The sequence below is a fragment of the Pseudonaja textilis genome, chromosome 2, assembly GCF_049901715.1.
Source record: "Pseudonaja textilis isolate UNSWEBS1 chromosome 2, rPseTex1.2, whole genome shotgun sequence".
NCBI lineage: Eukaryota > Metazoa > Chordata > Lepidosauria > Squamata > Elapidae > Pseudonaja > Pseudonaja textilis.
The window spans coordinates 105,781,638-105,805,120 of record NC_141991.1 but is presented as its reverse complement, the minus strand read 5'-3'; the positions used below and the strand labels follow the sequence as shown (position 1 = coordinate 105,805,120).

The 23,483-nt window shown below is 40.2% G+C and overlaps 2 long non-coding RNA genes and 1 other non-coding gene across 3 annotated transcripts in view; all 3 read left to right on the top strand.

Moving 5' to 3' along the window:
- Positions 1 to 15,445: 15,445 nt before the first annotated feature.
- On the top strand, positions 15,446 to 20,203 carry LOC113437186 (uncharacterized). Its single transcript, XR_003374194.2, has 3 exons — positions 15,446 to 15,623; positions 16,266 to 16,331; positions 20,012 to 20,203. It is a non-coding gene; the product is annotated as an uncharacterized LOC113437186 (long non-coding RNA).
- LOC113437263 (small Cajal body-specific RNA 16) lies at positions 15,811 to 15,989 on the top strand. Its single transcript, XR_003374205.1, has one exon.
- Positions 20,204 to 21,029: 826 nt separating the features above from the next.
- Positions 21,030 to 23,483, top strand: part of LOC113437191 (uncharacterized) — a 34,223-nt gene continuing 31,769 nt past the window's right edge. Inside the window, exon 1 of the long non-coding RNA XR_015741799.1 lies at positions 21,030 to 22,553. This is a non-coding gene — a long non-coding RNA (uncharacterized LOC113437191). The remainder of the gene's footprint in view (positions 22,554 to 23,483) is intronic.

Here is a 23,483-nt window from a genome sequence, read left to right as displayed (position 1 = left end):
TGCCTGGTTGCTGCTTCCTGGCGAAGCATTCGACTGTCCAGTCTCAGTTGCAGCTGATGAGTGTTGCCAACCATGGTGCGGTGATCTCGGTGATAGCTAGGAATAAACAGGTGTTGGTTCTAATTCTGAGTTCACTGCTTCCCCTCCCCCCCTAGTGTCAAAGTTAGGGTCAGGGTTGGAAGATGTGGTTAGTCTGGAGCGCAGTTGGTCAATATGGCGTTTCCATGGTCTGCCATCAGTGGTGAGTAGACGGTAGGAGCGGGGACCCGTAACTTGAGTTACCTGGGCAGGAATCCAAAGGGGATCCCCAGAAAAAACTTTTGCGAAAACAAGGTCTCCTACCTTGAAAACACGGTGCTTGCTGCTGGAACCCAGGGGCTTTTCCGGGGTGTAGGCAGGGTGCAAACGATCTAGAGGCGATCTGAGTTTCCTGGCCATCAGGAGTTTAGCTAGGCACTTGTTGGTCGTGCTGTTTGGTGTGATGTGTTGTAGGAGCAGCATTCTAGTGACTTTGTCGTGGATGTTGCCTTGATCCATTTTCTGTAGGGTTTTTTTCATAAACTGAACCATTCGTTCAGCCCGGCCATTCGCCACAGGATGAGCCGGCGATGTGAGTGCGTGTCGGATGCCCCATTCCGCTAAATACTGTTCAAAGGCTAAGGCAGTAAATTGGGGCCCATTGTCAGAGACCAGGACATCTGGTAACCCGTCTGTGGCGAAGAGTCTGTTCAGTTTTTTAATGACCGCCTCAGTAGTGGTTGCTTTCATTTTATTGACCTCAAGCCAGTTTGAGTAGGCATCAACAGTTATTAAGAAGGTGCGGCCTCTCGTAGGTCCTGCAAAGTCAATATGAATGCGAGACCAAGGACCCCTGGGTGTTTCCCATTCTGTTGGTGGGGCTTTAGGTGGAGCTGAGTGGTTTTCCTGGCATTTGTTACAAGAGGCGACCCAGGTTTCGATTTGTTTATCTATACCTGGCCACCAGGCATAACTTCTTGCCAGCGCTTTCAAACGTACAATGCCCGGGTGTCCATTGTGTAGCATTTGCAAGACCCTTTTTTGTAACTTAGTTGGTACAACAACTCGGTCTCCCCACAAAACGCACCCTTTTTGTGAAAAAAAGTTCCGTTTGTCTGTTTTTAAACGGCTTAAACATTTCCTTAGTGTCGTAATCTGGCCATCCCCTCTCCACCCAGCCAAGAACTCGTGCCAAACAAGAGTCTCTCTTGTTTTCAAAAGTGATGTCTTGAGCCGTTAGTGGAGGCGATGGCATTGTCTCTATTTGCAGTACGGGGAGTGTGGGAGCTGGGTCTTCCTGTGGCTCGGGTAGCGGTGAGCAACTCAAGGCATCTGCGTGGGGAATAGATTTCCCCGGGCGGTACTTTAATTGATAGTCGTAGGCAGCGAGAAATTCCGACCATCGCGTCATTCTGGGGGAGAGAATGTGTGGAGTAGGTTTGTCGCCCGCCAGGATCCCAAGTAGTGGCTTATGATCCGTTATAATAGAAAACGGTCTCCCATAAACATATTCATGAAATCGTTTTATTGCCGAGACAATAGCAAGGGCTTCCTTATCTAATTGGCTGTAGTTTCTTTCTGTTTTTGATAGAGTTCGTGAAAAAAATGCAATTGGTGCTTCTGAGCCGTTTGGTAGGACATGGCTCAGGATGGCCCCTACCCCAAATGGTGAGGCATCACACGTGACAGTCAAAGGAAGTGTCTCGTTATACTGAATTAGTACTGCCTTTGAGGTAAGGAGGTCTTTTACTTGCTGGAAGGCGTGTTCCTCCCGACGTCCCCAATTCCAGGATGCCCTTTTATCGAGTATTCTATGAAGGGGCTCAGCAACAGTCGCCTTCTGGGGTAGGAAGATGTTATAAAAGTTAATAAGTCCCAGGAAGGCTTGGAGGTCGGTTTTGTTTTTGGGTCTTGGGGCGTTTTTGATAGCTGCCAATTTTTTTTTCTGTGGGGTGGATTCCTTGCTTGTCAAGGAGGTAGCCACGAAACTCCACCCTTTCTGTGCAAAGCTGGCACTTTTCCTTCTTAACCTTGAGGCCAGCGTGTTTGAACCTCTGTAGGACTGTTCTGAGACGTTTTTCTAATTGGTTTTTTGTGGGTGCTGCTATTAATACGTCATCAAAATAGGGCATGACCCCTTTATCCCTTGTAATAGTCTCTCCATCAGGCTTTGAAAGATGCCTGGGGCTACGCTTACACCAAACTGGAGCCTGTTGCATTTGAATGCACCACGATGTGTGACTATAGTTTGGGCTTCTGCAGTCTCGGGATCAACTGGTAGCTGTTGATACGCTTGGGCCAGATCTAATTTTGCGAATATTTTGCCACCCCCAAGTGAATGCAGGAGATGTTGAACAACTGGCACTGGGTAGGCGCTCTGCTGTAGCACGTGATTGAGGGTGGCCTTGTAGTCACCGCAGATTCTTATGGACCCGTCAGGTTTTATGGGGGTGACGATTGGTGTCTCCCATCGGGCGTGGTCAATAGGTTCTAACATGCCTTGCGCAATTAATTTGTCCAGTTGCTCATCAATTTTGGATTTAAGAGCAAAGGGAACTCGGCGTGGCTTTAGACGAATGGGTGCTATGTCGGGGTGAAGATTAAATGAAATAGGGGATCCCTTGTACTTGCCTAGGCTTTCGTTGAACACTTCTCGGAAGTCGTGGATGAGAGCCGCCTCCCAGTCATTGTCTTCAGTATGATGGATGCCAGCCACTCCAATTCCTAATGGCGCGAACCACTGAAGACCCAATAGACTTGGCTGGTCTCGGTCTATGACGGTGAGTGGTAGAATTGCCTTATGTCCCTTGAACGAGACGTGCACATGGCGGGTACCTGCGACTGGAATCCGGTTGCCTTGATAGTCTTTCAGTATGAGTCTGACTGCTGAGGTCTTGGCGTCGGATGTTGGGGACTAGCTGCTTGAGTGTTCTCCAGGATACCATGGATAGTGATGACCCAGATTCGACTTCCATGTTGCACGGTTTGTTTTCAATCGTGACCTCTACTTGGATCTTTTTAGCGTCAAGTGATGAAGCGTGGCCGATGGTGATGGTTTGATGAGCCTCCTCTCGTCTGGGGGCGTCGTTAAACCTTCGGGGTCTGCTGTACCGGTTCCACTGGTTGCTAGGGCGGTCCCTTTGCATGGTGGCATAGCCATCATTTCTCTTTGGGCTGCTCCCTCTCCGTCTGGGGCTGGAATTTCTCTTGTTTCTGCATACCTTCGCGATGTGTCCCCGTTTCTCGCAAAAGCGGCATATGGCATCTAAGAATCTGCATTCGGATCGGGATGGTTTCCCCGCATCCGGCGCATTAGTAGTTGGCTTTGCGACCCGCTGGTCCCGTTGCTCACGTTCTGACCGGAGCCTGTGGACTTCTTCTTCCTCGCTGTCTGAGGATGACTCGACGTCTTCATGATGGGTGGTTGATGTGTACTTGTCTGAAGGTTTCCCAGCATCGTTGGTGGGTTGGCGGTTGGTCCCGCTGGTTCGACGCATTCGTGCTGCTGATTTACGAGTGGCTTCGGCTGCTGTGGCGTCTGCTATGGCATCTGCAAGCGAGATGTCTCCCTTGGCCATGATCTTGCTCTGGACGGTTGGGTCTCTGAGGCCAAGGACGATGCGATCTCTCATGGCTTCTTCGAGGTTGGCGAAGCCACACAAACCACCCAGGTTCCTCAGGTCTGCCACAAAATCCCCAATGCTCTCACCTTCACGTTGGTCCCTCTGGTAGAACTCATGCCTGCGAATGAGAGTTGGCATGGCTGGGGTGTAATGGTTGCGCAGGATGGGAGCAAGGGTGTCCCAATCTATGGTTTTAACTTCAGCTGGCTTGGCTAAGGCTTTAGCCATCTTAAAAACGGCTGGTCCACAATGGGTTAGAAAAACAGCTCGTTTCTTGCTGGGCGTGGCATCTTGGAGGTTGTTGGACTCCAGGAACATTTGAAATCTGTCCATGTATGAGTCCCAATCTTCGCTAGCTGGATCGAATGGTGCGGGTGGTATAGCGCTGCTGGCCATGTCGCCGTCGTTGTGCCCTGTCAGCCACATGATCCTTCGGCTAGCTCAATTCAATAGCTTCTGTTGCCTCCGCATCCCATCCTCGTCGCCAGTGTTATATCTGGGAGGACGGTTCAAGAACGGAGGCAAGACTCAGATAGTAACTAAAGCTCTTTATTTGTGACTTCAGATCTGAGCAACTAACCCCAGCCGCAGCAGCCCCTTATATAGGGCTGGCTGCGGCTAGGCAGCCAATGAAGGCGATTTGAGTTTGCCGCTCTTGGCAGGGCCAATCACGGCAGCCCGTTTACTGGCCAATCGCATCAGTCTATGGCGACCAATCACGATCGGCTTTCAGCGGGCCAATCAGATTTGCAGGCTACAAGCCTGCTAGTCCGGAACAGAAAGAACATCTAATTTAGTGTCCCAAAGTCATATCCAGATGCTGCATTATTGCTGCAGATTATAGGTAGATAAACAGATTGAGCCCTGGGGTATTAATTTTTGTTGCTGAAATTACACAGCAGCCACTGCAGAGTTACAGCTAAATAATAAACAGAATAGTTAAAATAATTGGCAGAGATAAAGATGCACTGGTATGTCATCAGCTAAAACACTTTATGTGCCAGTCCATCTGGAAGATGTAATTACAGTTAAATTTGTTACTGTAGTACTCAGTTTTGGCAAGCACATATTTTATACATTCTGGCTTTGTCAAGGGGATTATTTGACATGTTAATTTCAGGCTTTTACCTAACTATCCCAAGGCTGATGTTGTTTACTGACCACAAAAATCCATGCCTGAAATTTGGCAATTCCAAAAATAGCTCCATTTGATTCAAGCTAATCTATATGTGAGATTTGACAACTAGAGGCTCTGTATCTTCAGCTAATTATGAGACATCTACAATCAACTGGGACTTCTTTTTAATATAATTGGCAGGCCTGTTGAAGCCAACCTAGTGGGATGAACTTTGCCTGGAAAAATAGGCTCTAAAAGTAAGTTCTAGTCCTCTTAGTCCCCCAAATATTTTTATGATATGTTCTAACAATTGGGATGGGAAAAAGAATCCTAAGAATAAATCTCTCAGAACTCTGCTTAGTAATATTTATTGGAAAGGGAGTTAAGGTTACAACATAAGCATTATAGTGAGAACTGACTTTTAAATTAAGTACCAATATGTAGAAATCTTATGGTCGAAAACTCTTGTCCATTTTCTTGACTTTTTATAATAGGCAGTGCTTGAAAGCCTGCTGCTTTGGCTGGACTACTTGCGTAGTTTATTATTTTGGTGACTTGTGCTAGATGAGAACCAACTTTCACATTTCTTTTAAGGAACTAGTTCTTGTAATTTTATTTTTAGCAGAACTGATAATAATCACAAAGTTGCCTTTCAGGTGAGGTAAATAAACTTGCCTAATTTCATATAACTACGACAAGAACATTGTTGTGTATAGGGGAACTCTTTACACATGTTTTATTGCAATTTAAAAAAAAGAAAACCTCTGTTGTATTGTTTTGGGAGCAATTTTGATACCAATAGAAGAGGTTTGAAAAGTTGTCTCTTGGTACAAGAAAACAACATAAGTTTTTTTTTTCTTACGACATAAGAAAAAAACCCTCCCAGCCAAATTATAAAATAATAGTGGCATTTTTGAGCTATACAATCTCAACAGTGATACCAAGAGAAGAAGAGTGAAAAGAGCCTTCCTCCTATCTCTGCTTGTGGTAGACTGGTTGAAGTACTGAAATATAAATATACCAAACTTTGTTAAGACACTCCGTCCAGATGAATAGCAATAACTCCACAGTGCTTCACAGCTCTCCCTGAGTAATTTAAAAATTCAGTATATTGCCCCCAACAATCTGGCTCCTCATTTTATTAACCTCGGAAGGGTGAAAGTGTCAACTCTGAAGATGACATGTATAGCCATATTTTATATTAGCCTTAGTATTTCTTTTTCTATTAGTTTTTAGATATATGGTAACTGAATTTACTGATACTTCAGGTTCGCCACTGTTACTTGGGGCTTGAGAGAAAGACTAAGTCAACCTTGAGCCAGTCAGGATCAAACTGTTGGCAAGCGGCAGTATTAGCCTGCAATACTGCATTTTAATCACTGTGCCACCACTATAAATGGTGTCATTGTGGATTTTAGTTTTTATTGCAATGTATCCTCAGCATTACTGGATCTTTCCTCCACCTACTGCTGCATTCTGAAGAGTAAACCTCTAAAAGAGCTTAGCTCTATAAGCTATAAGCTAGTCAAACATTTTTCAACATAAAATCTTTAACAGCATAACCATTTTTCATAAATGTAGAAAAAAGGTCAGCATTTATGCCCTCAAATTAAAAATCAATAGTATATTTAAAAACATAAACTGTTCTTTCAGTTATGCTATTTTAAAGGTGAAACAACTATTTAGGGTGAATAATTACTCTAAATAAAGAAACAAAATTCAAAACCTATTACTAATCATGAACATATATATTTCCCTAATTAGAAACCATAAACCTTCTTACATTACTGTTAACTCACATTAACAATTTACTATAAATGCTATAATAAACACAGTAGTTTTAAGGTGCTGTAAGACCATGTAACAGATTTATAACTAATATAAATCCTAACAGTTTGGGATTCTTACATGTTCATTAACAACTTGCATTCCAGAAGAAATCATTTAATCATCCTAAATTAAACCCTGTTTTGGAAACTATTCAATAGAGAATCCGTCTTTGTATAGGCATAATTCACTCCTGAGACCTGATTAAATCCCATGCAACAAAATAGTATTATGAACAAAAGATCAGGACAGTACAAGAAATAGATATTCCATGGAAGCGAAAGTTAGACTTTGAAGGAACAGGATGGGAAAGAGTATTGATGCTTTTGAAATTTGGTATTGGAGAAGACTCCTGAGAATACTATGGACAGCCAAGAAAACAAAAATGGATCATCAAACACATCAATCCAAAGTTCTCGCTCAAGGCAGAATGACCAGAGTGAAATTATCATACTAGGGACACATTAGGAGAAGGCCTACCTTTCTGGAAAAGGTTTGAATGCTGGGAAAGGTGGAAGGAAAGAGAAGGTGAGGACAACCAGCAGCAAGGAAGATGGTAGTGAGTGCACTGTTGGAAGACACGACGGACTATCTTAGGGGCAGATTGTTGTGGAGAAAATCTATGTGGTCACAAATAGTCAACACCAAATTAATAGCCCATAACCACTGAATCAATCAATCAAATCCATGAATTATCAAAATATAATAACACAATTACGTAATAAATAAGCAATATATTCTTAAATATACAAATATTGTAACTAATCAGAAATTTTCCAAATAAATAATAATATAGGAGTGAAATTAATTTTCCATTCTCCATTATTTGTAAGTCTCTTGTCTTCTTAACTTTGCTTTTGATTGTAATACATGTCCAACAACTTAATAAAGAAACAAAATGTTCATGTTGTTTTCAAGTCCACACAATGGTTTACAGCTAAAGTTTTCAATCTTCTATTCTTACACAGGTCTTATGCTTGTTCTTATGTAACCATATTCATTATTTATACATAACTGCCATTACAATTCCTGTATAATATTTCCATAGTTACCAAGCCACTATGCAACATAGACAGGATCTTAACTGAACTACTACTCAGAATATATTTTCTTTTATCAACAGCACAGTTATCAGAATAATTGTACATAGTACAGCGATTACAGTGAAAGCTGACCCTTAAAAAAAAAAATCTCATTAAATTAGCTCTTACTGGATAATGAAATAGTATACATGCCCTGATCACCCCAATTATTTTCAGTTACAAGGGCCACACAGATTTTTTGTTTATTATTTTTAAGGGATGCTGACCCCACATTTGCATATCAGGGGACCAAATATCTTCACCAAGTTATACAACAACACAAAGCTACTACCGGTATTTAGGTAGAAATGTTATTTCTACCTAATTATTTTTTTTCCCTTCCTGGATAACCAAGAGTTGTGTTCAACTACCCCTTTTTTTTACTGTACTCTTTTATTGTAAAAGCTGACCATAATAGAGATATTTGATTTGATTTCCAAATCATGATTTTTTTTTTCATTTCTCAGTACTTCAACAAACCACCATCTCGTTCCTATCAAAATAAAAACCCTATGAAAGAATGTGTAGCTTTCATAATTGATTCCCTCACATCTTTATTTTCCAAAGCGCCTGAAAGCAGGACAAGCAGCAAACTAATCAAGGAGAAAACCTCAGCCTAGAACTAAGGAGAACTTTCCTGATAGTTCGAACAATTAATCAGTGGAATAACTTGCCTCCAGAAGTTGTAGGCGCTCCATCACTGGAGGTTTTTAAGAAGAGATTGGACAACCATTTGTCTGAAATAGTATCGGGTTCTCTGCTTGAGAGCAGGGTGTTGGACTAGATCTCCAAAGTCCCTTCAAACTCTTTTATTTTGTTTTGTTAAGTTCAGCTGCAGAGAATCCACAGGTATCAAAGCATCCAATTGTGCTTCCACAGCTTCCTTAAATTCAAGAATTAATATTTTTCTGAAACTTTAAAAGTCTCCTGAGACTGATGATTTCATAACTGATCTGATAAATGTTTCATTATATTTTATTAGTATTCTTATGATTTCATGGGGAGTGGACCTGTATGAGAACTTTGGGCTTGCCTCATTTGCCATTCAGGGGAAACTGGCCAAAGGAAATTATCATATAATTACTTGAAACTACATAGCAAAATGAAGTGACTTCACTCTGGAAACTCTATTGCACTAGAAACATTCCTGCAATAGCTAGAAATGTCTGTAGTAGGACTTGGCAAGTTGCAAAGTGTTTTAAAACGATGAACTTTCCTCCCACTCCATGCCCCATTTTAGAGGATGGCTTGTGATGCAAACGGGTTGTGGCAGAAAACTATCTAGTTAGAACAAGATCTGACTGCCTGATGAAAGAATGAGAAGTATCAACAAATTAGTGAGCATGTGGAAGAATTAGCTTGCAGTTTCACATACAATTGTAACCACAACCAAATAGGGAGTTTAAATTTCAATAGGGACATCTCCAAAATGCCAAGCTGGGAGAGGCACAACAAGGTCTGCCTTATGCCCCCTGGAAAAAAAAGAAGAAAAATAATGCAAGTTTATGCTCAATCTATCGTCTGAGAATTTCATACCAATGTTAAACTTTATCCAAAAAAAAAATGAGGTGATGGAGAAAGAAGACAAAGAAAAGAGGGAGGGGTGAATAATACAATATAATTAGTTTGTTTTCAAACTACTTTTTTTCTTTGCTTCCAGGTAACAAGGCTGTGGTGAACTGTAAAAAATTATTTACTTAGATATTTTTATTCCTTTATTAGTTTTATAACTAACTCAAGGTGTCAAACATCCATAATGTATAGCCAAAACCATATTCTTTTGACTCCCTAATTTCCCCACCAAAACAACCCTGTGAGGTGGGCTGGATTGGAGGAGAGTGATGTCCCAAGGTCAACCAGTTGGCTTTGGGCCTAAGGTGCAACTAGAACTCAGGCTCCCTGTTTCTAGTCTGGTCTCTTAGCCTCCAACCGGCTACAAATAATATACACAACATTGCAAGCTGACTTCAGGCACAGAAAAATGGAAGCAGATAGGCAAGAAAAATAATGAGTGCTAAATTTTAAATGGAACCCTGCAGCTACCTTCTGAACAGGGCCCAAAATGCATTGCCTATATGTGTGGTTATATTTATTCAATAGTACAGGGGTGTCATACTCTATTTCATTGAGGGCCGCATCAAGGTTGTATTTGACCTTGGAGGGCTGGGAGAGTGGGGGCATGGCCCTGGTGGGCATAGCCAGAGGCATGGCCCTGGTGGGCATAACATGGGATTCATGTCAGGGGCACCTGTGGTGGTCAAGTGCTAAGGCAGGACTTCCCTGAGACCATCCCTCACTCTCATCATAATCTCCTTCCTTCCTTCCTTCCTTCCTTCCTTCCTTCCTTCCTTCCTTCCTTCCTTCCTTCTTCTTTTTCCTTCCCTCTTCATTCTTTCTTCCCCTCTTTCCTTCTTTTTCCTTCCTTGCTCTCTTCCCATTTTTCCTTCTTTTTGTCTTTCCTTTTCCCCTTTCTGCTTTCCTGTCCCTTCATGCATGTTCAAATGGGAAAGGGGAAACACTTCTCCTTTTGTTTTGTTTTTAGTTTGTTTTGATAGCCCACTGCTAGAATAAATGGAGCTGGGGGGCACATGAGCCCCCCTGCGCCCCATTTTCACCCGCCTGCAGCCCTCTGCCAGTGAAAATGGAGCCTTCCCTTTTCACTAGTAGAGGCATCGTGGGCCAGTCCTTTGCTACTTCCAGGCTGACCACATGGGCCAGATCTAAGCACCCCACAGGCCAGATCTGGATTGAGTTTGACACCCCTGCAACAGTACAAAACCCTTACTATGCCACTCGTATAAACAGAAAATAGAAATATAGAATGGCACTTAAACTAATATACCTCTTCATAGTACTTTACAGCCCTCTCTAAACAGTTTAGAGTCAGCACATTTCCCTCCACAATCTAGGTCCTCATTTAATCAACCTTGGAAGCAGAGGTGGTATTCAGCAGGTTCTGATCAGTTCTGGAGAACCGGTAGTGGAAATTTTGAGTAGTTCCAAGAACCGGCAAATACCACCTCTGACTGGAGATTTTAAAGTATCCTTCCCCTGCCATGCCCACCAAGCCACACCCATAGACCTGGTAGTAAAAAATTTTGAATCCCACCATTGCTTGAAAGAATGGAAGGATGAGTCAGCCTTAAGCCTGGTGAAGTTCAAACTCCTGGCAATGGAAATGGAGTTAGCCTGCAATATTGCATTCTGACCACTGCACCACCAGGGCTCTTCCCCGAAACCCTATGATCTGTTAAAGTAGGGGCCTTCAAACTTGACAGCTTTAAGACTTGTGGACTTCAACTCCCAGAATTCCTCCTCCAGTCATGTTAACTCAGGAATTCTGGGAGCTGAAGTTCACAAGTCTTAAACTTGCCAAGTTTGAAGGCCTTTCTGTTAAAGGGAAGACTGGCAGTGTAAAGACTTGAATGTTTTTCTCTCAACCATTTTATCAGCCACATATTATTGTGTTGCACAACCATCTGAGGACAGTCTAGTTAAAGAAGAAGGGATACATCAGTGTCTCGGAGGCTCATTTCCATCCCCTTGAATGGGTAGATGATATACATTTGTTGCTGCATCTCCACATTACAGGTAGTCCTCAACTTACAACTGCCAGACAGTTGTTAAGTGAATTTTGCTCCTTTTCATGACCTTACTTACCACAGCTGTCACAAAAGGTGATCCCATGACCGCTAGACACTGTAACTGCCATAAATGCATAAAAAATAATTTTATTAAACAACTTGGTTATAAGCTAGGTAAACTATTTCAAATTTGTATATTAAGCTTGGATGCTAATACAATTGCACATTAATAAACCTACCTGGAACAGTAAATTAGTGATCTATTTGACTGTCATAACCCGCTTCTGATATTTGCCTGAATGCATAGGAACTTGAAATTGACTAGAGAATGAAGAAGTAGTGCAAATCACTAAAGCACTAAGAGGAAACTGTTGGGCTCAGCTGGAATTTTAAATCCCCAGGAGATCTAAACACATTCCTAGTCTAACCTACTAAGAGGGAAAGCAATTTGTTGAAAATTATATGCTAACTACTTGGAAGAGTATGCAAGGTTTAGGCCACTAGCTGTCATTAAGTAGTTAATGAGATGGTTAGTGAACCACTTACCCTTTTGAATAGTTCATGATTCTTGGCTTCTAATATGAGTATTTCTTGCAAAGCAAGTATATAATTGGACAGTATTAATATATAATGAAGAACTTTAGGAACAGACCACTCATACTGCGTGGGAAATTACTGAGATAGAACCTTGGAAAATACAGTGGTATTTTTTTTTTAAATAAAGAACAGCAATATTTATATTGCTACAAAGATAATGGAAAGTCCCTCTGTAAGCAAAATGGGCAATTGCAAAATATGATAGATAAATAGAATGGAATGGAATGGAATGGAATAGAATAGAATAGAATAGAATAGAATAGAATAGAATAGAATAGAATAGAATAGAATAGAATAGAATAGAATAGGAATTTTTTATTGGCCAAGTGTGGTTGGACACACAAGGAATTTGTCTTGGTGCAAATACTCTCAGTATTTGCAGTATTAAATAAAATAAACCCAACCTTTCCAGTATATTTCCCTGGGAAATATGATTGGTTTTGTATTCAGGAAAAAAAATAGTCCAGGGGTCAGGGTCAATTAGACAGACAAAATGAGAAGAATCATCATGGGAGTGGAAATCAGGATTTGGGAGGAAAGTCTCTGGATTTTTAAAGCATTAAAATAATTTAGGCACAAAAATGTCTATTAAAAAAACAGTTTACATGGGGTTAAGACTAGTAGTAATTCCAATCACAATACACTTGGTTTGGTTTACTTAGCGTAGTGAACTACAGAATAATAGAATAGCAGAATTGGAAGGGGCAATGGAGCTCTTCTAGTCCAACCCTCTGCTCAAGCTGGAGACCCCATACCAGTGATGGCTAACCTTTTCAGCACCGGGTGCACAAACCATGCACGCACATCCCCAAAGACCAGCTGGCCGGCGGGAGGCGTGTATGAATGCGCGGTGGAGCTGAGCTAAAGCAATGGCTCACCTACCCACAGAGAGGGCTCTATGTGCCACCTCTGGCACCATTTCAGGCAAATGGTTGTCCAATCTCTTCTGAAAAGCCTCCGGTGATGGAGCAACCACATGGATCACTAAGCCATAGTTTATGGCTTAATGTTATCTATGGACTTAGCTACTGTGGCTTATTCCACAAACTAATACAATGTAAAAACTCAGATAAGATCAGAAGGGTTGCAGAAAATAGTTTAAATAGGCCACTGATGGAAAACCAAGTCCCTGGTTCTAGATGTCAGCTCTGGAGGATAATAGTGAAAAATATTATAACTGGTTATTCCTAATTCACCAAAATGGAGTGTGGGTGGATATTTTATACCTGGTAACATACATAAACCACAAATAACTCCTTTTTTACTTTTTTTTCAATGGTAAGAGAACTATGAAAGTTAGAGGCTGGATTGGACAAAAAGATTAGTTAGATATACAGTATCTTCTTCTCAAAGTTCCTATAATTAATCAACCACAATAAAATACTCTATTTATTAGAAGGTGGGTGAGGCTTTCCATTTGGGCAATTTTCATATATGGAGAAGTGAAAGCACAGTTCACAGCCCTTCCCTTACAGAAACTTGTTTTTCAGCAACTCTTTAGAGCACTAAAATATCAAAATACAAAACTATAAATTCTGTTAGGTATTTGATTAATATTTCCACTAGTCTTTGGGATAAAAATTAAAAGTAAAAATTTGGGAATTGTTTTGCTGTGTCTGGAATGTCAAGCATAAGGTATGATGACACAGAGCATGATCCATAAATCTATGAATCGCTTATTAATGAAGTAGAAGTGTCAAATTCTGACACAATAGCATTTCAGAGACGTTAATATTGGACTTGCCATCAATCTATGTTGTTACAGTACACATATAAAACAGTAGGAGTCAGGAAGGAAAAGAGACATTTCCAGAGAGCTGTGTTCCATTTCAATGATCATCTGCATGGATATTTATCACACACTTGAGTGATATTCACTGCAAAGCGACACAAATTACTTAATAGTTGAGAATGAAAATGGCTCTTCAGCTACAAAGTGCTCTTCCTTGCACTGCTTGTGACTTGATTAATATTAATAAACAGGTCTTCTGTATTTAGCTCTAAAAGGTTATGGGCTGTATTGCTTTTAGATTCATTAAATCTATGGTGCTACTGCATGGAAAAACAATTGTTTAGGGTCAACTGATCTAGTCTGCAAAAATCCCACTGACCACAAGATGACAAGTACTGCCGTTTCATACCAGTTTGCTGCCATTTAGTGATTGTTTTTTACAGATCAGACCTGGTGGCCCTAGAGTAGCTTGGAAATTAGAACAAAAGGCAGATAGCAAAGGAATGGCAATGGGAGAATTTGCATAGCATTATCTATGTAGCCTCAAAAGCCACTTATGCCAATGCAAAAGCTTGAAAGGAGGCAAAACGTATCTGCTGGGAAGGAGTGGTGGTGTGGGTGCCACTATGGAAGCAAATGACAAAATGTATGACATCATTATACAAATTATGACTTACATATTCACATCTGATATTGGGACATTGGTACAGTTCACCTCATCCTGCCTAGCTGAAATTGAACGTTTGGAAAACCAACTACATGTTATAATTAGCTGCCCTGTGTCCACACTGTGATAACTTGAGCCTTGTCATTTGTGCTTCAAATGACAACTTGGAATTGACTATTTAATGCTCCATTTAATTGTTTATGTTCTGGGTTGTCCACGCTATTTCAAGGAGTTTTCTTCAACACATCATTTCAAGATGTTAATATTCTTCCTTTCCTGCTTCTTCAAATTTCAACTTTCAGTTCCATAATATCACATGGAATACCATTGCTTGCACAATTTTTTTAAAAATGTTATTAAAAGTTGCAATGGAATATAAAAACAAATACAAAGTAAGAAAAAGAAAGAAAGCAAAGAGAAAGCAAAAAGTTCAAAGGGAAAAATAAGAAGTAAAACAAGAAAAAGGATAAATGATTACTGATCTTCTCTACCAGCAATTTTAAGTAGAGTTATAAATTTAACTCTCTAAAGTTACATGTCTCTTTTCTTCCTATAATCTATCATATCTAATCTAATGCTTGATAACTGGTTCATATATGACGGATGTAGTGCCCTGGGATCTCATTTGCAAACTTCTGACAAGCAAAGTCAATGGCAAAGCCAGATTCACTAACGACCAGTGATTCACTTAACTGTGTCGCAAAAAACGACATAAAATGGGGCAAAATTTCTCACTTAGCAAAATAAATTCTAGGTACAATTGTAGTCATAAAACAAGGACTACCTGTATATGCAACCTGGCACTGTAGCTGAAGCCGAAAGCTTCTGATAAGGAGTTGGCACACAGGTTTGTACTATTATTTCTGAACAATAATAGATCACACTCCACTTTTTACAGATACTGCTTTAGCTGAGGTTTTCTATTTCTAAAACTGGAGCTATCAATGCAAATGAAAAAAAGCGAGGGCTCCGAACAACCCTCCACGCCACTGTTAAGACCACGAAGAGTGATAAATCAGACACCTTAGCGTAAAAACTCATTCTCCATTAAGTAGCGTTTGGTCTAACAACCGAGTAACTCTCACGCCGCCGTACCCTGTGACAGCGTGGAGCACAAGGGAACTACAAGGAGCATGCGCAGAAAGAACATTTTTTCCCCCTCCCTTCGCTGTGGGGCAGCGTTGCGTTCCTCTAAGTGCGCAGGCGCAATAGTGGTCCGGCAATGGAGCGCCGCCTCCTCTGGCCTACTAAGGTCTCCTTTGCTAACGTGATGGCCGGAGGAGTTCGCCTTCCGTTCCTCTTTCCTTCGCTAGCGATATCTCAAGGTGGAGAGCCGACGTGAGATAGGAGAGCTGTAGACTTCGGTGACGTAGAAGGTGGGTTTCTTCCTTCCCGGAGCTTCTCAAAGCCTTCCCTTCGTACCCTCCCAGGTTCTCAAGTCATGCTGCCCTCGGCTTATGGGACTTTGCATTTGGCACATCTGGACCTGCTGGTTAGCGGATAGGAGAATATTGTACTTTGAACGTTTCAAATATGTGCTAAAGTTTGCTGGCATTAACGTCCATGGGCTAGAAAATGGCTGCTGTGTGGCTGGGTCTCCTTGGGGGTCCTGTTTTATACCAGTGAGCCTGACTTTGCCCAAGATTAAGAAAAGGCAACCTTTTAGGGGTCCGCCTTATGCAGTAACAGGTGTGAGCATCCTTACAGGAACCTGATGGTCATGTATGATACTGCATACAGATCTTCCTGTGTGGTATTTGTGCAGAATACCATACAGGAAAAGATGTGCTAAGTTGTGATGTGCGACATAGTTTTATATGATTGTTGTGGCTTTGACTGCTGTTAAGTAATTATATTTGGTAACTATATTTGGTTTTGGTTTTTAAAAAGTGAGGTATGCAGCATAAGCAAAAAGCAATTGATCCTGTACCGATTTTTTAAATTTCCCTTTTAATAAATATTGGAATCTTGCTGATATGCTTTTATTTTTACCCGTAGCTAACCAGTGTTTTTTATAGATGCTGAATGTATGAAACAAGAAGAAAACAGGGGAAAAAAAGACTATTTACAGCAACTCTTTATAGGTAACCATCTTGTATTTAAGCTTCCCAGTGTTCTATTTAGAAGCAGTATTTTGACTTTTAAGTTATTTGATAACAAAAATGTGAAATTAAATATATTAATTGGTACATACAAGTCTAATTGCTAAATAGATCTTCAAAAGGGACTCCCAATAGTACTATGCTTTTTCAAATGTAGAATGAGAGTTGAATTGTTTACAGACTGTTATACAGTTAATGGAGGCTCAATGTCCTTTCTGGCCTTGTAATTTTTTCTCCATTTCTCTTATCGTTCTGTCGTTTCCCAACCTTGTAATATGTAATAATAAATATTAGAAAACAAAATTAACACAGAAATAACTTCAATTCAAAAATAGATCCCTATAACAAAACAACAGGACTAAAATAACTTTTCTTATTTATTAAAGCTTAAGCATGCACAGTATGAATATGAGTGGTAATTCCCATTTCATTTAGCATTGGTGATTTTTTAACACAATAGAGTCATTACTGAGCTTTAAACTTTTGAAGAAATTCCGTGAATAGGGAAAATGTAGTCCTCCTTACCTCCTGTGTACAAGAATATAATGCACACACAAGAGAAATTAGCATATAATTCAATGTTACATTATACACTGCTCAAAAAAATAAAGGGAACACAAAAATAAGACATCCTAGATCTGAATGAATGAAATATTCTTATTAAATACTTTGTTCATTACATAGGTGAATGTGCTGACAACAAAATCACACAAAAATTATTAATGGAAATCAAATTTAGCAACCCATGGAGGTCTGGATTTGGCGTTACACTCAAAATTGAAGTGGAAAAAAAACACTACAGGCTGATCCAACTTTGATGTAATGTCCTTAAAACAAGTCAGAATGAGGCTCAGTAGTGTGTGTGGCTTCCACGTGCCTGTATGACCTCCCTACAACGCCTGGGCATGCTCCTGATGAGGTGGCAGATGGTCTCCTGAGGGATCTCCTCCCACACCTGGACTAAAGCATCCCCCAACACCTGGACAGTTTGTGGTGCAACAGGGCATTCTTGGATGGAGCAAGCCATGATGTCCCAGATGTGGTCAATTGGATTCAGGTCTGGGGAACAGGCGGGCCAGTCCATAGTATCAATGCCTTTGTCTTGCAGGAACTGCTGACACATTCCAGCCACAGGAGGTCTAGCATTGTCTTGCATTAGGAGGAACCTAGGGCCAACTGCACCAGCATATGGTCTCCCAAGGGGTCTGAGGATCTCATCTCAGTACCTAATGGCAGATAGGCTACCTCTGACGAGCGCATGGAGGGCTGTGCGGCCCCATAAAGAAATGCCACCCCACACCATTACTGACCCACTGCCAAACCGATCATGCTAGAGCAGGCAGCAGAACGTTCTCCAGGGCGTCTCCAGACCCTGTCACATCTGTCACATGTGGTCAGTGTGAACCTGCTTTCATCTGTGAAGAGCACAGGGCACCAGTGGCAAATTTGCCAATCTTGGGGTTCTCTGGCAAATGCCAAATGTCCTGCACGGTGTTGGGCTGTAAGCACAACCCCCACCTGTGGATGTCGGACCCTCATTCCACCCTCATGGAGTCTGTTTCTGACTGCTTGAGCAGCCACATGCACATTTGTGGCCTGCTGAAGATCATTTTGCAAGGCTCTGGCAGTGCTCCTCCTGTCCCTCCTTGCACAAAGGTGGAGGTAGCGGTCCTGATGCTGGGTTGTTGCCCTCCTACGGCCTCCTCCACATCTCCTAATGTACTGGCCTGTCTCCTGTAGCGCCTCCATGCTCTGGACACTACACTGACAGACACAGCAAACCTTGCCACAGCTCGCATTGATGTGCCATCCTGGATGAGCTGCACTACCTGAGCCACTTGTGTGGGTTGTAGACTCCGTCTCATGCTACCACTAGAGTGAAAGCACCACCAGCATTCAGAAGTGACCAAACCATCAGCCAGAAACCATAGGAACTGAGAAGTGGTCTGTGGTCACCACCTGCAGAACCACTCCTTTATTGGGGATTTCTTGCTAACTGCCTCTGCTTTCCACCTGTTGTCTATTCCATTTGCACAACAGCATGTGAAATTGATTGTCAATCTGTTGCTACCTAAGTGGACAGTTTGATTTCACATAAGTGTGATTGACTTGGAGTTATATTGTGTTGTTTAAATGTTCCCTTTATTTTTTTGAGCAGTTTATTTTATACGCATAGCACCACGGGTATGTGTTATTGCATTCACGTTTCTGAAGATTTCTGTGCGGTTTCCTTAAGATTTCTCCAAATATTAGATCCACTAATAACTGTATGAAATAGGTTGGATTGCAATCACTAGTCTAAAATCATGCAATGAACTCTGGCTAAGTAAGACCCTGAACCAGTCTCCCCTACCTCCAAGTCCAAAATCTTGACCACCAAGCTATACTGGCTGTATTTTGTAGAGTGGAGCTGAATATCAGTTTTGAATTATATATATGCACTCTTACTGTTCTGTAGATAACAAATTAATCTGGTTATCTTTGTTCATGGAGTGCTAAATTAAATGGTCACCTTGGCACAGGGAGCCCTTGTGCTCAGTCTTGGAGCTCTTCTGTAAAGAGGGCCAACATTGCCTCAACAAAGTTGCTAAATGTTTTATTGCCATAAGATCAGTGCCTAAATGTGATGAATGATTGGGTAAAGACTCAGGATTAAAACTCACCAAAATATATATCTCTAGACTGACTCTTATTTAACCTGACTAATTGAAGGATGTTGGAAGGATAAAATAGGGGAGCAGAGAGAAAAACACAGATTTTCTCCTAAGTGCCTGCAGCAGGAATATGATATAATAAAAATTGGAGATTAAATTTCAGATTCAGTTCTTAGGTTAGTCAAATATGAACAGAACATAATAACAGTTGGAAGGGACCTTAGAGGTCTTCTAGTCCAACCCCTTGCTCAGGTAGGAAACCTACACCATTTCAGATAAATGGTTGTGCAATTTCTTCCTAAAGACTTCCAGTATTGGAGCATTCACAACTTCTGAAAGCAAGTTGTGCCGCTGATTAATTGTTCTCACTGTCAGGAAATTTCTCCCTTAGTTCTATGGTAGGTGGCTTCTCTCCTTGATTAGTTTCCATCCATTGCTTCTTATCCAGTATTTCACTCTGCTTAGTAGGTTTTTAAATCTATAGAAGAAGGCACCATTGTAAAAATCTAGGATGGATGTGGATTATAAAAAATGAAGTACTTTGAATATGAAAAATATTAAACATTTATAAAAATGTTCCACAATAAATGTTACGTGAAGTCAGTTTGAACTACAAGAATTGAATTTATAGAGTGAACGCATTGCTTTCTGCTGATGGACATAATTCCCTAACAGCGTTCCAGCACACACTTGAATGCAGTATGTATTCTAATAAGATTAGAAGGTTTTACACTCTCACTTTGCCTCATTCCATTTGCCTTTGATAGGCTTAATAATTCTGCATCCTCTGTGAAATAGTTGAGTTTTAGTAGAACATTTTATCCTTGAAAGAAGTTGATTCAGTTATATTGTATATATAACTTTGGTCCAGACTTACATTCTCCCAGTCAAGCCCAGAGAGAGACAGGGTATCTGCTGAGCTTTGTATGATCTTTAAAAAATTGAGGAAAGATTAGCTATGATTTTAAGTCTGAACCTTACTAATCATATCTCTTACTATTTTTCCAGATACGCATTTATTGAAGAGCAGTGGTCAAATTCCGCAGGAAGAACCAAGTTTTCCTCCATTAATCAAAGTCCATTGATCAAATACACATCAGGTGGAAAGATAACACAGTCAACAATTTTGTCACAAAAATTGTAATAAGTGTTCTAAACCTTTTTCATGCTGAATTCAAAAATGAAGTTAATTTTTTTCTATCGGGCTTAGTTTTCTGTGACCCTATTATTCTGTTCAATTAGTGACATCATGGTGCTTTATGTTAACTATAATAACGTATATGTATCAGTTATGTTTAGTTTGGAGGAATCAACCACCCCACCATCCCAATTTGTATTATTTCTGCCTAACAAACACAACAGGGATCACCTCTAAAGTAACCACACTATGAAATACCCCATTTTACCATCTGTTTAAGTAAAGCAGAAAAGGAAAATCTTAATTCTGATCTAACATTTTAGGTTATCTGAAATGAGCCACATATGTTGATGCAAGGAGATCTGAACAATCTTGTTCATGATTTGAAGCTGTCTTAGAAGCAGGATGAACTTTTAAGAACAAAATGAAATGGAATCTTCACTGTCATGATACTTAAGGGTTTTTCCCCTTTCATAGCCGCCATAATGAATGTAACAATATATTCTCCCAATAAGATGTACTATTTTGTAAATATGTTTATTCAGTTATAGAGGCTCTTGGCCATGAACACAGTGTAAAACATTGGCTCCTTGAAAGTTAAGCCAGAAGGCTGTTTTTCATAATGAGAATAATTTATTGTCCACAAGTTGGCCATGCTGCTAACAGGAAAGAGTTATAAGAGGACAAGAAAAAAAGATCCAGTGTGAAAAATATATATGGAGTGTCTTTGGAGATCTGAAAGTCACTATACTTCTCTCAACCTGCAATTTGGATGCACAAGGCAAGGTGTTTTTTCCATGAGTAGGACAATAAGAAGAAAACCTAATGAAGCTCAGAATGGCCAAAACATATCTCATTTGTTGACAAACAATGTGGGGGAATATAATCAACTGACAAATTCAGGGTAATTCACTAGGCATACTTTTAGAACAAGAGGGAAGCTCAGGTTAATCATGCTGAACTGGCATTTTAGAGCCATGATGGCGAACCTATGGCATGCGTGCCGGAAGTGGAACGCAGAGCCATCTCTACGGGCACGCAAGCTATCGCCCTAGCTCAGTTCCCCTGCGCATGCACCTCCCACCAATCAGCTAATTTTTAGGTATCTGGTGTGCATGCGTGGGGGGGCAGGGCACATGCAAGAGGCTCATGCACAGGGGGCAGGAGGAGTGCGGGGGTCCCACGTGCATGCACGGGGTGGGGGTCGTGCGTGCATTGCATTATGCATGCGCTCACACGCACTTTCGGCACACAACAACAAAAAGATCACCAGCACTGTCTTAGAGGAATGGTGCAACAATACTGAGGTACTTCCACTCAAAAAAAGTCCTCCCCCATCAAATTATTTGCAGCTAAATGTTTGATGTAGCCCCTCATTGGATTTCAGTTCAACCCATAATCTAGCTATTCTTTGCTGGAATCAATTCAAATTTTTCCAGGTATATATGCAAACTTACAACTGAAGTCTAGATTGTCTAGATGAAGATTATATTGGCTGGTCATTTTAACTTTCTGATTAAAAATAAACTTTTGACCACTTAACAATCCTTTTGCAGTTTACTCAGTTCGGGAAAAAGCCTCATTGTATATATACTCTTTTGCCATATGGTCTTCTGTCAGAAATCTTGTTTTCAGTACTGTAAAATAGTGTATGTTTTAAAATATAGATCTAGGATTGCAGAATTATTTAAATGTCATGTAGAGCTAGATAATTATGTCACTAACTTGGAATTGCATGGGCAATACAGAACCTTCTTTTGGGTATACTTATATGTCATCTGTCTTGTTGGAAGTCTGGTTCAGTAGGATTCTCTTTTGAGATAAACTCACACCAGTTTCACAAATAGGCACCAAAACAATAAATATATTCTCTACAACTGCATGTGGATGTGAATTATTGAATTTGACCATAACAACAAAACATTTTCCATTGTCATACCAAGAAGTTTAATTAGATTGCTTTTTGAAGTTTTATAAGAATTGAGGTTTTAATGCTTTTCAATTACATTATAGAACCCCTACTTAACTTACTAAAGGACATACCAAGATATTTGTCTTAAGTTTTGACTCAGTACCAGTTGTGGAATTCGGATTTTTGATAACTTTCATTAGTCAATTTATGTTGTGACATTAGCTTTTCAAATAACACTACATGGTAGAATATATTTCTACCACTAGGTGGAATAAAGTTCTCTGAATGCCCTGCTTTCTCTGGTATCTTCTGCTATAAACAAAATTGCTGTAATTGCATTCCAAGAATTGTTACCCTAATTGATTACATAAGGGAACTGTCTGAGCAACAGAAGGAAGGAAAACAAGTGCTGTGCTTTTTAGCAAGCCATTTCAGGAAGTTTGAGGAACAAGTTCTTCTGGAAAATTCCATCAGAGGACTTTAAACAAACTGTGCTTTATGTAAGGCAAGAACACTGGGCATCTGCATAAGTCATTTAATTCAAGTCTTTTTGAAGTATAAAGTAGTAAGAGGCAGAAATAGGAGAGATGTATTAAAAGTGGAGGAGATACACAAAAATTTCTGCTAAAACTAGAAAATGAAAGTTTAGCTTTTTATATTTTCTCCTAATTTCAGACATGGAATATATAGAGCTTTTTCAATTGATTGACACTAAAAGCACTTCTTTTGATTCCACATAAATTCAACAGTGGATGAAGTAACTACCAAAATTGACAGTGCTGAATATTTTCAAGTTCAGTCAAATAGGGAAATCTAGAACTGAGGGATTTTTTAATTATCAATTGTGTTCAGGTGCCCATGAGTTTAGAAACTTCGTTTCTTAAGTCCTTAAGTCAATTGGTTAACTAAAATTGTTTTCTGCAACACTGCTGCTTTATGGCCCATATCATAAACGGCTAATCTTTGCATGTTCTTACTACATTATATTAGCAGGACATTTTGACATAAGGAGACATGATGTCAGCTTGTTAATTCAAATTCCAATTTGAAAACAATTTTGGGGTAGTAGAAGGAAGTTGAAAGGGAACCTTTTTTAAAGTCTTTAGAGGAAGTCGTTTACTTAATATAAGAACTGCAAAACAGATTGGTTAGGATATTGGTTAGGACTGGTAAACCTTACATTCTAGCAATAATATATATAAATATTGATTAATGACATTGTGTTCTCAAGGATTCATAATTAAACATCTGAGATTGAGAAGTCTGTTTCGTATAATTCTTTTCATGTTTTGTAATGTTGTAACTTTGGGAGTGGTTGCAATTTACTTCAGTTACTCATTTTCCCTTCCTGAAAATCAGTGCTAAGGGAGTCTTGCTATATATATGTATTGCTTTATTGATTCAAAACTTGGAATGCTTGTAACATAAAG